The following is a 14,072-nucleotide window of genomic DNA, read 5'->3' as shown; positions in this document are numbered from 1 at the left end:
CCTACCGCCGGATCTCCTTCGCGCCGGAGCCCCGTCCCCGCCGCCTCGGCCTCCTCGCCACGCTCCGCCGCCGTCCTGCCGGGATCCGGCCGGATCCGGCCAGATCCGGCCCGGAGAGCCCCTTCCCCGCCTCTTCTTCCTCTCTGGTGGAACTCCGGCGACCTCCCCGGCGATCCTCGAAATCCGTGCGGACCGAAGGTTGACCCCGTTTTTCTTCCAAGTCCTGAAGTTTTTCAACATTATCATGCCATGTTCATCGCATCAGAACTTCATGCATACTGCTTCGTTTCGTGCGTGTAATATGTCAAATTGTTCGTCTCAACGAGTACTTCATTTCATTCCATTGCATCATATTTATTTGAGCTCATCTTGATGCCTGAATCATCGTTGCAAGAGTGCTATATAATGTTGTCTGCTGTGTGTTAACAGAACATGTTCATTTGACATTTTTGCCATGTTTGATGTGTGCATCCTATGAGGTTGATGTCTACATGTGTTTTGAACTATGCCATGCCATCTTTACAGGGGTGTATGCCATGTATTTTTGTGATCAATATGGTGACTAGCACAAGCATGCAAACTAGGCTTCGTGATGTTGCTGATTTTAGTCCATGTTCTGCTGTTATTTTGATGCCATGTAAACTTGATGCTACAGAGAGATCCATGCATATTTTGAGATACTTAAGTAAGGATGTTTTGAACATATGGTTATGGTCTATCCATTCATGCCCCTGGTTGCAATTGTGGAGTAGTCTATCATGTCATTTTCGTGCTCTACTTTTGCTACAAAATGTTTCCTGGCAGATTGTTTACATGTTATTCAATTTTGCCAAGGTTGTTGTAGTTGATCCTTGCATGCTATGAACTTGTTCTTGCCTTGGTTTGTTTCATAAACATGTCTTCTTGCTGATGCTATGCTTATCTTGTCATGCAATGACTTGTGGTGAGTGAATCAAGCTTGTTAAGTAGTGTACTCGCTGTTGCTGTTTTGCTAGGCTGAATCTGTTATTTCGTGATGCTATGTAAACCTGCTGCTACAAGTCATTCTATGCATAATCTGGAGATGTTCACTAAGGGTGTTTTGTTCTACATGTTATGCTCTATCCAGCCATGCCCCTGGATGCATTTATAGCTTGCTCTAACTTGTTGTAACATTGCTCCAAAGTTGCTAAATAATGTTGATGTCAGCCTGTTAACATGAAGATCAGTTTTGCCATGTGATTTGCTAGTGATGCATGCACTCTATGAACTTGCTCTTGACATGTTTAGCTTCATAAACATGTATTATTACTATTGGTTGCCTTTCTATGCCATGTAATGCTCTGTGGTGAGTGGTACAAGCTCACCAACATGCCTTCATAATTCTGTTCCTGCCATGTATGAATCTGACATATAACTTGCCATGTTTACATGGGTGCCATCATATTTTCTGATCCTTTTTGGCTCATGGTCAGTAAAGGACTTTTGTTCTATGAAATTAGTAGATTCATGCCATGTATTTGTTTGCCATGATAAGTTCCTGTAACATGTTGCTTGATAGTACTAAAACATTGCAACCTGATGTTATTTCTGCAAAGTCTGAAACTATTACTATATGCAATCTTGCCATGTGTGTTTGAGCATGTTCTAGTGATTTCTGGAGATAGCTCAGTGTTCATGTTTTGTAATGCTTTACCTGTACATCATGTCCATGCCTTTTGTTCTCATGTTGGGGTGCCGTAGCATATTGTTTTGATGCTTGCAATATGCCTAGTTGCTGTTTTGGACAGATTATTGCTATAACTTGTTGCATGTGTGTGTGTTGAACCGTTGCTCCGTTTTGAGTGTGCTCTATATGAAACTTGCTTGACTTTGCATGTAGTTTCATATTATCATGTTGCATCCATGTTTTGAGGTGTTTGCTTGATGATTGTATGCATTATGCACCAATGCCATGTTTGACTTGTTTTGCTCATATCTTCTAGGCCGTAGCTCCGAACTAAATAAACTTTATATGTAACTTGACTAGAATCTCGTGTAGATCATCTTGGTGCATCTTAACTTGTTGTTTAACAACTTGAATATAAGGTTTATTCAGATCTGGACCAACTTCAAAATTTTGCATGTGAGGACTTACCGGAATTGTTATATGTTGTACCCGGCCTCATTTAAACTTGCCTTGATGTGTTGCTCTTGTATGCATCATCTCTTGCCATGAGTAGCTTCATGTAGTATTGTCATGCATCATGCTTGTTTGTGCATCATGCCTTGTTCATGTGTGGTGTGTTTACTATGTTGTGTGCTTCTTCTCGATAGTTCCCGTTTTGTTGCGATCGTGAGGATTCGTTCGTCTATGCTTGGTTCGTCTTCGTGGCTTCATCTTCTTCATGGAATCGTTCTTCTTCGTAGCGGGATTTCAGGCAAGATGACCACTACCCTGGATCTCAATACTATCATTGCTATGCTAGTTGCTTCGTTCTATCGCTATGCTGCGTTACCTATCTTTTGCTCATCAAGCCTCCCATATTGCCATGAACCTCTAACCTTTGACACCCTTCCTAGCAAACCGTTGCTTGGCTATGTTACCGCTTTGCTCAGCCTCTCTTATAGCGTTGCTAGTTGCAGGTGAAGTTGAAGATTGCTCCATGGTTGACAGGATTTTGGTTGGGATATCACAATATCTCTTATATTATTAATGCATCTATATACTTGGTAAAGGGTGGAAGACTCGGCCTTATGCCTCGTGTTTTGTTCCACTCTTGTCGCCCTAGTTTTCGTCATACCGGTGTTATGTTCTGATTTTGCGTTCCTTATGCGGTTGGGTGATTTATGGGACCCCCTCGACAGTTTGCTTTGAATAAAACTCCTCCAGCAAGGCCCAACCTTGGTTTTACCATTTGCCTCACCACCACCTATATTTCCCTTGGGAGTAATTAACCCAAGGGTCATCTTTATTTTACCCCCCCCCCCCGGGCTAGTGCTTGTCTAAGTGTTGGTCCGAACCGGGTAGACTGCGGGGCCACCTCGGGGTAACTCGAGGGCTGGTTTTACTCGTAGGCTGACCTATCCAGTGTTGCCCTGAGAACGAGATATGTGCAGCTCCTATCGGGATTGTCGGCGCATCGGGCGGCTTTGTTGGTCTTGTTTTACCATTGTCGAAATGTCTTGTAAACCGGGATTCCGAGTCTGATCGGGTCTTCCTGGGAGAAGGTATATCCTTCGTTGATCGCGAGAGCTTATCATGGGCTAAGTTGGGACACCCCTGCAGGGTATAAACTTTCGAAAGTCGTGCCCGCGGTTATGGGCAGATGGGAATTTCACTACAAGAAATATGTCAACTTATGACCTTCTGTCAGTGACCCTGGAAGAAATGGTCATAAATTTATGACCATTTTAGACCAATTGGTCAAAAGCTGTCTGGGGGGCTCCAAACCCTAAACCATTGCGACCATTTTGGTCAGAAAGGTCATAATTTCCTTACACGAAATGGTCATAAAGCAAACAGCGCTAGTCCGCTGCCTTATTTCTAGTTGTTAACGACCAATATAGATGGTCATAGCCTTGTAAATTGTGGTGGGTTGCGATGACTAGGCGCCATCTCATCAGTTTTGCCTATGTGTCATGTCCATGTGGCAGTTTTTGCCCTAGGTTGTGAAGCAACCTATATTTCTGTCATTCCCAAAATTCCCAAACAAATCTCATAAATTCTTTGGGTCATATCTTCATCAAATATGTAAAAACCTTCCTTTCCTAGTTCAAAAATAATTCAAAAATATTCATTTTCCTATTCTGTTCAGAACAACAGTTTGTGAAGGAAGTACCACTTTGGCATGTCCAAATAGTATCCATTTTCTACAGTGCTTTCCTATGCCCAAATAACCATCCTCCACCAAATGCCATCTCAATCCATTCATTATTTTGAGCCGAGCTTCAACTTTCGTATTTATGTCCAGTTTGGTGGTTTGCAAAGCAAGTACCACCTAGGCTCCTCCTTTTGAGCTGAAAATTTGTGAAGACGGTCTTCTTAGTAACTGATCATCCTCAGCCAAAACTCACGGCCATTAGCCATGTACATTTCCCGTACCGCTAATCAAACACTTGGCTGCTTATTCGTGTTTAAGCATCGATCAGTCTCCTCGTGAGAATCTTATGTTGTGATTTTCTTCCTAGCACCTACCTGGGGAGTTCCCAAACCACTAGACATGCCTAGGCCGCCCAGAACACATGGCAACGCCACGGTCACGCGGTGACCACGCGGCGGGCATGCGAGCTTACGCGCTCTAGAGTTGGGGCCCTCAGCCACCGTCGAAACCTCGATGTCTCTCGAACAAACCATGTATTTCTGATTAAATAGGTACTTATGTAACTAGAAATGATTTTTGGAAAAAATAAATAGCAAACTATGAGGCAGCTGCAGTTCAAATTTGACCCGCTTCCAGCCGAATCGACGGGAATTTGTCTTTTTCACCAGAGGTGGATCAAAATTTTTGACACCCAACCATTTTGTCAATTGTGCATTAAATATGTCCTAATATTTTAGAAAATTGATTTGGTAGTTCCTTCACAAAAAAACCTCCTTTCGGGCACTCGGAAAATGAAAAATGGTTTTTTCGTCCAAAGAAAATGAAAACTTCCTTAGGCAACATTGTTTGCCATTCCAATATGCACTCTTGTGCATAATATGAGATCATTTGAATAAACTATGCCACGAATGTGGCCATAAGTTTGATCATTTGGCTTGAAAGCCATGAATCTTCAGAGATGATAGCTCATTTCTGAGAACACTTTTTTAAAATAATTGCCGTATTATAAGTTTGTTATTTTTCCTGGGAACTTGGCCACATCTAATGACACAATGCGAAGGTTTCCCAATTTTATGATTTTTTTTGAATTTTTATGCCCGTTTCAAAATGCGGTCAAAACGGCGGGAATGACCGTTCCTAGCTAGTTGTTGAATCTTGGATTTTTTCGGTGTTTCTATGATTAAATAGATACTTGTGTACCTAGAAATGATTTTTTGAAAAAATAAATAGCAAACTATGGGGCAACTGCAGTTCAAATTTGACCCGCTTCCAGCTGAATCGGCGGAAATTTGTCTTTTTCGCGAGAGGTGGATCACAACTTTTTACACCCAACCATTTGGTCAATTGTGCATTAAATATGTCTTAGTATTTTAGAAAAATGATTTGGTCCAATTTTGCAACAATTATTTGGTAGTTCCTTCACAAAAAAACCTCCTTTCGGGCACTCGAAAAATGAAAAATGGTTTTTTCGTCCAAAGAAAATGAAAACTTCCTTAGGCAACTTTGTTTGCCATGCCAATATGCACCCTTGTGCACAATATGAGATCATTTGAACAAACTATGCCACAAATGTGGCCATAAGTTTGATCATTTGCCTTGAAAGCCATGAATCTTGAGAGATGATAGCTCATTTTTGAGAACACTTTTTTAAAATAATTGTCGTATTACAAGTTTGTTATTTTTCCTGGGAACTTGGCCACATATAATGGAACAATGCGAAGGTTTCCCAATTTTTTTGATTTTTTTGAATTTTTATGCCCGTCTCAAAACGCGGTCAAAACGGCGGGAATGACCATTCCTAGCTAGTGGTTGAATCTTGGAATTTTTTTGGTGTTTCTCTGATTAAATAGATACTTATGTACCTAGAAATAATTTTTTTAAAAAATAAAGAGGAAACTATGAGGTAGCTGCAGTTCAAATTTGACCCGCTTCATACTAAATCGACGAAATTTGTCTTTTTCACGAGAGGTGGATAAAAGCTTTTGACACCCAACCATTTGCTCAATTGTGCATTAAATATGGCCTAATATTTTAGAAAAATGATTTGATCCAATTTTGCAACAATTATTTGGTAGTTCCTTCACAAAAAAAACATTTTGAGCACTCAAAAATTATTAAAAATAGCTAGAAATATGAAAAATGCATACAAATTGGTCCTAATCCATAAAATGTGGTCTAACTCTAGTGAAAATTTGTGTTGTGCCCTTTTGCAAAATATTTTTGATAGCTACTTCATAAAATCTCTTTATTTTTAGTACTTCAAAACTATTCTACATCACTGATTTTCTGAACCAATCATAACTCTGTCCACGGATCGATGACATGGCGTCCATCCATCCATTCATCCATCTCTCCATCCCACATCCATCCATCCATCTATCTACAGAAAAGAAAAAAAAGAAAAGAAAAAGAGATACCCACCACCCGCAGCCCAAACCCTAGCTCAGATCGACCCCTCCCCCCGTCGCCCCCTTCCTCCCTCGTCCCATCTCCTCGCCACCGCCCCCTTCCCGATCTAGCTTCTCTCTCTCGCTCTCTCTTGAAGCAAACCCCTCTCAACCCTAGCGCTTGCAGCCGCCTCCCACCGTTGCTCCCCGATCCAGATCCACCGCTGCTCCCCGATCCAGATCCGCCGCCATCTCCCTGTCCCCTCGCCGCCGGTCTGCACCCTCCCATCCCCCACCTTTGCCACCCATCCACCACCGCCGCCCCACCCACGTCGCCTCGCTGCTCCAGCCATCTTCGCCATCGGCGGCCGCCTGCCTCACCATCAACGAATACGCCAACTACTCTGTTTGCCTCGCTGCTCCAACGAAGACGCCTGCCCGCGGAGTAGATCGGGCAAGATTCATAGACAAGCGAGAAGAGGAGCCCCTCGACTACTCTACACGTGCCGCCAGATCTTCAACGCCTAGCGCCGACGTCTTCCTCCTTGGTCCGCCCAGGCTACCCCTCGATCCGCGTCCCTGAGATGGTAAGCTGGTGCTGCGGGCTGGTTCGATGATTTGATTCGTGTTGGTACGAGCGTCCCGTTGATGATGTGCTGTTTGTTTGTTTTTTTACTCAGGCAGGGCGCTAGGAGACGGCGCTCGACCTGGCAAGTTCGTCGACAAGGGCGTCCAGGTCAAGCTCACCGGCGGCCTTCAAGGTTGATCCGATTCGCACAGTCCAAATCCCTTCATTTTTCTTCTGTCCCTTTCCAGTGTTATGATAGATACATCGTCAGATCCACTAGAGGGATCCCTATTTGTTTTACAAAATATGGTTATTTCTGGGTACATGTGCACTAGATAGGTTATGTTTCTTAGTACTCTGGACCTTGAAGATATGTCATGTTATAGAATGCAAGTCTGTATATCATGGTCGTCTCCTTAGTCTGCAAACAAATAAATCATTTCAAGTTTTTTGTCCATGTGTAGTCCATAAATATTAACAAAATTCAAATGATCAATTAATGAAAAGGATTAATCCCTAGATTCACTATATAGTCCATCAAGATTATATGTTTTTCCTATAACAGAAGTATTTCATATCATAGGATAATTGTAGCTTGGAGACCACGGTCAAGGTAGCTCATTTCATATCATTTGAATTTTTCCTATAAATATTACAATGACGCTGGATTGGAATGGATGCAGGTGGGTGGCCGAGGAGGACCACTAGCTGTCTGTCAATCGGACCATCGTCCTTGATCAACTTCCCGCGGCAGTCAAGCCAGCCATGCATATACATGATGCTGTTGCTACAAGTATGGTATCTTCCATAGCAAGGTTGAAAGGATCCTTAAAACAAGCTAGGTAGGCAACATCTGATCTGAGAGTACATAGTTATGGGCATGCATGTATAAGTGCTGTAGGGAAGGGTTAATTAGCCATGGAGTAGTTGCCAGTAACCTCTTTCTTTTTATGGAGTGTAAACAAAATAAGAGCCCACATACACTTGCATCTTTTCTGAACATTCAGCCCGTCCTGTTTAGTCGAACGAAGAAAAAATGCAAGGACACCAAAAGGTGTGTAGATACACAGATAACAAATATGTGGTTCCATACTAGTTGGAACACTTTTCGCTTAAATGATGTGCATGACAGATTTATCCAGCCGCTGCACTTTACTGAACAGTTGTTTCCTAGACATGTTGGGTTTTTCAAACCTTTTCTTGGGAGTAATTATACTTGTTAACTGCTGTCCTTTTGCAAGAAAAAGAAAAGCCGCTGTCCTGAGTGAATGTAAAAATACTTTAACAAGCCCTTCTTTGTTGCATTTAGGGGCATTGCAAGGCACTGCAATTACCTCGGAGATCTACTCTTGGCACTGATTAGCTACAGAAGCAGAAGGCCATGCTGTATTGTTATTGTAGACCGTGATGATCATGCAGAACTAAATGGCAAGTTCTTCTGTACATTGTTCTTTGATATCCAGTTTTGAATTGAAGTTGCATCGATCTCTAGCTTTGACGCCGCGTTGTGATCTAATCTGGTGCATGCAGGCGCTGCGGGCCAAGGACCTGAACGAGATGTTCCCGGTGGTGGACGTAGAGGCGGCGCCCATGGAGGACGCCCCTCCACCACTGCTCCGACGCCATCCTGGTCTTCTTACCTTCAGTTTCTTCTTCTTCCCTTACCCTCCATTCCTTTGACTGAGATGTGATGTGGTTTCCTGCCATGAATGAGCAGTTGTCGCCGGATGGATGTAGGACGACCGACCATGGATGAGCAGCAGCAACACCCCCATGGTGAGCCCCTCCACCCCTTTGTTCCCCTCAGTTTTCTATGATGCTATAGTTTGGCCTCGGTTCCATGGCTTATTACTTGCTGTACGCCACGTCGAGGACCGAGTGTTTGAGCTGATTTGTGTTGTTGGTGGTCATCTAGCTACTGATTTTCTGCTGCAAGTTAGAATGCCTACTGTTCTGTGCTGTAGATGACTACTAAATTATCTAGTTTGCATCCCTTTGATGTCATGTATGCTACTAATTAGTTGTAGGTAATTAGAATGCTGTAGGTTCAGTACTAACATGGCCTAATCCATTGGAATAAATTAGATGGGAATATATCTAGTTTGTTAATATTAATCTGATTAGTATGTTTGCTGCCATTTTGTATAAATTAGATGGGAATAAATTAGATGGGCATAATCTATAACAAGCCCTAATTGAACGAATCAATCTGATTAGTATGTTTGCTGCCATTTTGTTAGTCTGCAGAAGCATATCTAGTTTGTTAGTCAGCCACTTTTTTGCTAGAACCATAAATCCTGATGCATGCTGATTATGGTCTGGTCTGTTAGATCTGTTCTCCTGTTGCTTAAAATTTGACTGGATTCTGAATGTGTATCTGCTGGTGTGTATCTGCTGTTACCTGGATTTTCAATGAACATGTCAGTATACTATATACCCAAAAAAACATGCTTATAGTTCTTTTCATTTCTATGATCAATTTAGTTAGAGTTGCACATGTCAGTATACTATATACCAAAAAAATCCTAGCTAGTGAGAACATTTGTCACTCCATGAACACGTACTGGTTAGTGTTAGTCATACTATTTATCTACATGGCATTTGATGTCAATTCTTGCTTATAAGTTATTGGATCACTCCATGAACACATTCTTATTCTTATATTTTCATTCTTATTCTTTGCACAGGTGAAGTGTGAATCCAAGGCCGAAGCTGTGAATCATATCAACAAAGAGGAGCATATTATGTGTTGTAATTGTACGCATATCTGGGTTGTAGTATACTGAATTGTAATAGACTAATGTAGTCTTGTTTTGGACGAATTTCATTTGCTCTCTAGTATGTTCAAAACAATGATTGTGTATGTGATTTGAATACCCGTGAAATGGAAACATGACAAGAGGGTCCAAGTTATAATGGTTGTTTGACAAATTTCGAAATTTCTGACATGTGGGACATATTTTGAGATAAGCATGACATGTGGGGCTGGCTTACTAGTGGTACCCCAATGTATAATGGCTGAAACTATAAAAATCAATGGACTAAAAAGGCTATGGCCCAAAAATAAAATGGCTTAAATTTTGGGCCTGGCCCATGTAGTTGACCAAAATTAATCAAGAAAAAATATATAAAAAGGCCGAATTGTTGGGCTAGGCCCATGTAGAAAACCGAATTGGACCGGGCTGAAGCTTGTGCCACATCATCTTGCCACGCTGGATGCCTACGTGGCCTGGGGAGGTTGCTAGTGACCAAAACGAAACAATAGACGTATTTTGGTCGTAAACGTCTTCGACCATTCCAGAAGAAAGGTCGCTATAGTCAGTTTATGACGGCCAGCTTTTGACCTTCTGTTTTGGTCACAAAAAGGTCGCAAATGGAAATTTGTGACCTTTCAGTGACCAATAGTGGTGGTCACAAGTTGACATATTTCTTGTAGTGTTTGTTAATGTCCGGTTGTAGATAACTTGACACCAGATCCTAATTAAAACGCATAACCCGCGTGTGTAGCCGTGATGGTCTCTATTCAGCGGAGTCCGGGAAGTGAACACGGTTCTGGGATATGTTTGACGCAAGTAGGAGTTCGGGATCACTTCTTGATCATTGGTAGCTTCACGACCGTTCCATTTGCTCTCTCCTCGCTCTTATTTGCGTATGTTAGCCACCATATCATGCTTAGTCGCTGCTGCAACCTCACCACTTTACCCCTTCCTTCCCCTTTAAACTTTGCTAGTCTTGATACACATGGTAATGGGATTGCTGAGTCCTCGTGGCTCACAGATTACTACAACAACAGTTGCAGGTACAGGTTATGCGATGATCATGACGCGAGAGCGATGTTTGCTTGTTTTGGAGTTCTTCTTCTGCTTCTTCCTCGATCAGGGGATAGGTTCCAGGTCGGCAGCCTGGGATGGCAGGGTGGATGTCGTTTGAGTTTCTGTTTGTGTTTCATCCGTAGTCGGGTGATGCTCTTATGTATTGTGATGTTGTATTCGTATGGCATTGTATGCCTCGTGTATGTATCCCCATCTCTTATGTAATGTTGATGTAATGATATCCACCTTGCAAAAGCGTTTCAATATGCGGGTCTATCCTTGGTGGGACCTTCGAGTTCCTTTTGGATAGGGTCGCATAGTGGGCGTGACAAGTTGGTATCAGAGCCTCGACCGACCCTAGGAGCCCCCTTGATTGATCGTGTAGTCTGGCCGTTGTTGAGTCTAGAAAAAAACTGTTTTTCGGAGTCTAGTTATATCGGAGAGTAGGAATTCTTTTTACTCCTCAGCCCCTTCGTCACTCTGGTAAGGAATCTTGACGTAGGTGTTTTGAATTACTTCTGTTCCCTTTCAAATTTTCTTTAGGATCACGCAGTTGGTTTTCCGATAGTTGGTTCTCAGCTCTTTTCATCCGGTGCATTTCTCGTCAAGTTGACTCGACTCTCTTCATTTTTTGCAAGTTCAATCCTCAGTTGTTTTCTTTTCCCACCCGCCCTCCCTTTTCTTCTTGGAGCCGGAGTCCATAATCGAGTATCCATCCTACTCGTGCGAAGTCTTTGCTTTCTCTCCTCAATGATTTCACCCGGTGTTTCCTCTTCAAGATATTCGTCGGTTCCCCTCCCGAGTTACCTTTGTTTTTCCCGCCCTCCCACCTTTTTCTTCCTGGAGTCTGACTCTCTCTTGACCATCTATTTCATTCGTGTGAAGCCTCTTCAGTCTTTCGTTAATCATTTCAACCGATGAATTCTCGTCTCGGTGGACATTCTTCATCTTTTTCTTCTCCGGTGGATTCAATTCTAATTTTTGGTAGTGATTATATTCTTTTCCTCGGCTCAAGTGTTTTCCCTGCTCGTTCGCCTCTCGCCAGTTTATCCTTCCGGAGTGTTCAAGACTTCTCAGGAGATTCGTCTGTGTTCCATTTAATTCGAGGTTGTCACCTCACTCAAATATTTCAATTGTTCCGGTGCATCATCTATCTCTTCAACAATCCTTTTCAACGGTGTTTTCTTTTAGTTGGCCCTAACCCACAGGTCTTTTTCCAGGATCTTACCTGACTCTTCTAATTATTCTGGAGTTATTCTCAATTCTTTTCGAGTTTGACGTAAGAATGGATTCCATCAGTCACATGCCTTCTCCAAGATCTCGTTCAAATTCTTTTCATTGTTGGCTCAACCTCTTTGCTTTTCATTCTTCCGGAGTATCTCAGTAATTTTGGTGTTGTTTCTCGTCGTCATTCTTAACAATCGAAGACCGAAGAAGAGTTTTTCCTCTCAATCTTGCTCGTTCTCCCGAAGATTCGTGGTTCTAGCTTCGTGTTACCCTCTCGAATTATTCCGTTTATCAGATATTCTTTTCTTAACCATCTGAAGTATGTCAGAAGTTGTTTTCCCGTTTCTTTTCACCGGAGGCCATCGTCCCAGAAGAATTCTTTGACCTCACATTTCAGCTACCGTTATCCAATTATCCCGGTGCTTCGTTCAAATGTTCTTTAATTAGCTCGAGTTCTTCCCCTTCCCTTGTATCTAAATTCAATCTAGCATAGTTGTTCTTCTAATTCTTCCCGGCGATTCTTTCTCTTTTCTTCGTTCATTTTCATTTCTAACGGTGGTTCGTTCAAGATTCTTCTTCCTTCATCATTTTTATTCATTCGATCTTTCCAATCCTACCGGTGGTTCATGAAGACTTTCTCAAGTTTTGTGCTATCCCTTCTCAATCCTTTTCAAGAAGAATAAGTAGTATGAAAAATCCATTGTTGGTCATCAATTAAATTTGACGAAGGATAAGCATACAATAAATCTTATCCTTATTTCATCCAAGTGAGTAATCCTTTCCTTCGGAGTTTGTTCTTCATGAATAAATTCTAGTTCCAACTGTTTTCATTTTTTTCTTTTCCGGAGTTCAAATTTTTCCTCGGCTATTTTGTTGGAACCGCCATCTGAATCATTGCAAGGCTCATCTTATCTCTTTTTCATCCTTCATTTCTATCTCATCATATTTTGTTTACCGGAGTGCTTCATGCTGGTTCTTCATGATTTAATTCATTCCTCAAGTGTTCATCAAGATTCTTGTCGGTGGAGTTCAAGTATCTTTTCTTCTCGCGTCTCAAAGTGCAATTAATTCTCCATATTCCTTTGAAGTGGAGTTTTGCATTTCTTTGTTCTTCTCAGTTATCCAATCATTTCCGTTTGTGGCCGGTTATCACCTCATAATCTTGAGATGTTATCTATAAGACCGCAACAAGCTTCTTCTTTCGTTGTTGATTTTCTCAACAACTCCGTTCAATCCTTCCTTCTAAGTTCTTTTCATTCAATTCTTGCAATTCTTCCGGAGGCATTGCGTTGTTTATCTCGTCAAGTGTCATTCCATCTTGTGAAGTTCGTGTTCTATTATATGCATGTTCCAGCCGGAGTGCTGCCTAAATCCTTTCAGTCTTATTCGTTTCTCATCTCGTTCGAACCGGAGTGGTTTCATAGTCTATCTGATTCCGTGAGCTTTCGATTCTCGTCATTCTCGTCGTTCCTCTCTTTTTCTCGAGTGCTCTCGATTCTTTGCTTCTTCTCTTCAGTTCTTGTTTCGCCTCATCCCTTTTTCCCTTCCATCTCAGTCCTAAGATCTCGGGACGAGATCTCTTGTTAGTGGAGGAGTGTTGTAACGCCCCGGATTCGATGCGCCAGGTGTCTGCAAATTATTCTCCTTAGTTGCCATGTCATTTGCTTGCGTGTTGCATTTTTCCATGTCATCATCTACATATCATCCGCATGTTTTTCAAAAATTGCATCCGTTCGGGTTCTCCCGGTTCTCTCCATTGTCCGTTCGGAGTCCGGACCTCTCACGCGCGCCCGTCGCCCCTCTCAGACCTTGTTTTTGTGAGCGGGTGTTACACTTTCTCGGAATGGCCCGAGGTTTGCCAAGCGGCCTTGGTATAGCACCGGTAGACCGCCTGTCAAGTTTCGTGCCATTTGGAGGTCGTTTGATACTCCAATGGTTAACCACGTAGCCCGTAAGACCCTTTCTCTTTTCAGCCCAACACCTCTTCCCACAGCCCACCAAACCCATCGTAACCCCCTCTATGCTCTCGGTCGTTCGATCATGATCGTGTGGGCAAAAACCGTGCTCCATTTGGACTCTCCAAGCTCCCAGAAACAATAAGTATGTCCTCCCCCCCGAAATTCGCGGATGAATCCCCCTAACCCTAGCCTTTTCCCCTCTCCGCGCACCGGACATGTCCGTCCAGCCGCCGGACATGTCCAGCCGCCGTCCACCGGCGAACCAGGAACCGCCACGTCAGCCCGCCAGCCTCTCTATCTCCCCTCCCCTCGCCGCCGGCCCGCAGAGCCCATCGCGG

This window comes from Triticum dicoccoides, chromosome 4B (genome assembly GCF_002162155.2).
Source record: "Triticum dicoccoides isolate Atlit2015 ecotype Zavitan chromosome 4B, WEW_v2.0, whole genome shotgun sequence".
Classification (NCBI taxonomy): domain Eukaryota; kingdom Viridiplantae; phylum Streptophyta; class Magnoliopsida; order Poales; family Poaceae; genus Triticum; species Triticum dicoccoides.
The sequence above is the reverse complement of the archived record's forward strand: the minus strand, read 5'-3'. Positions refer to the sequence as shown.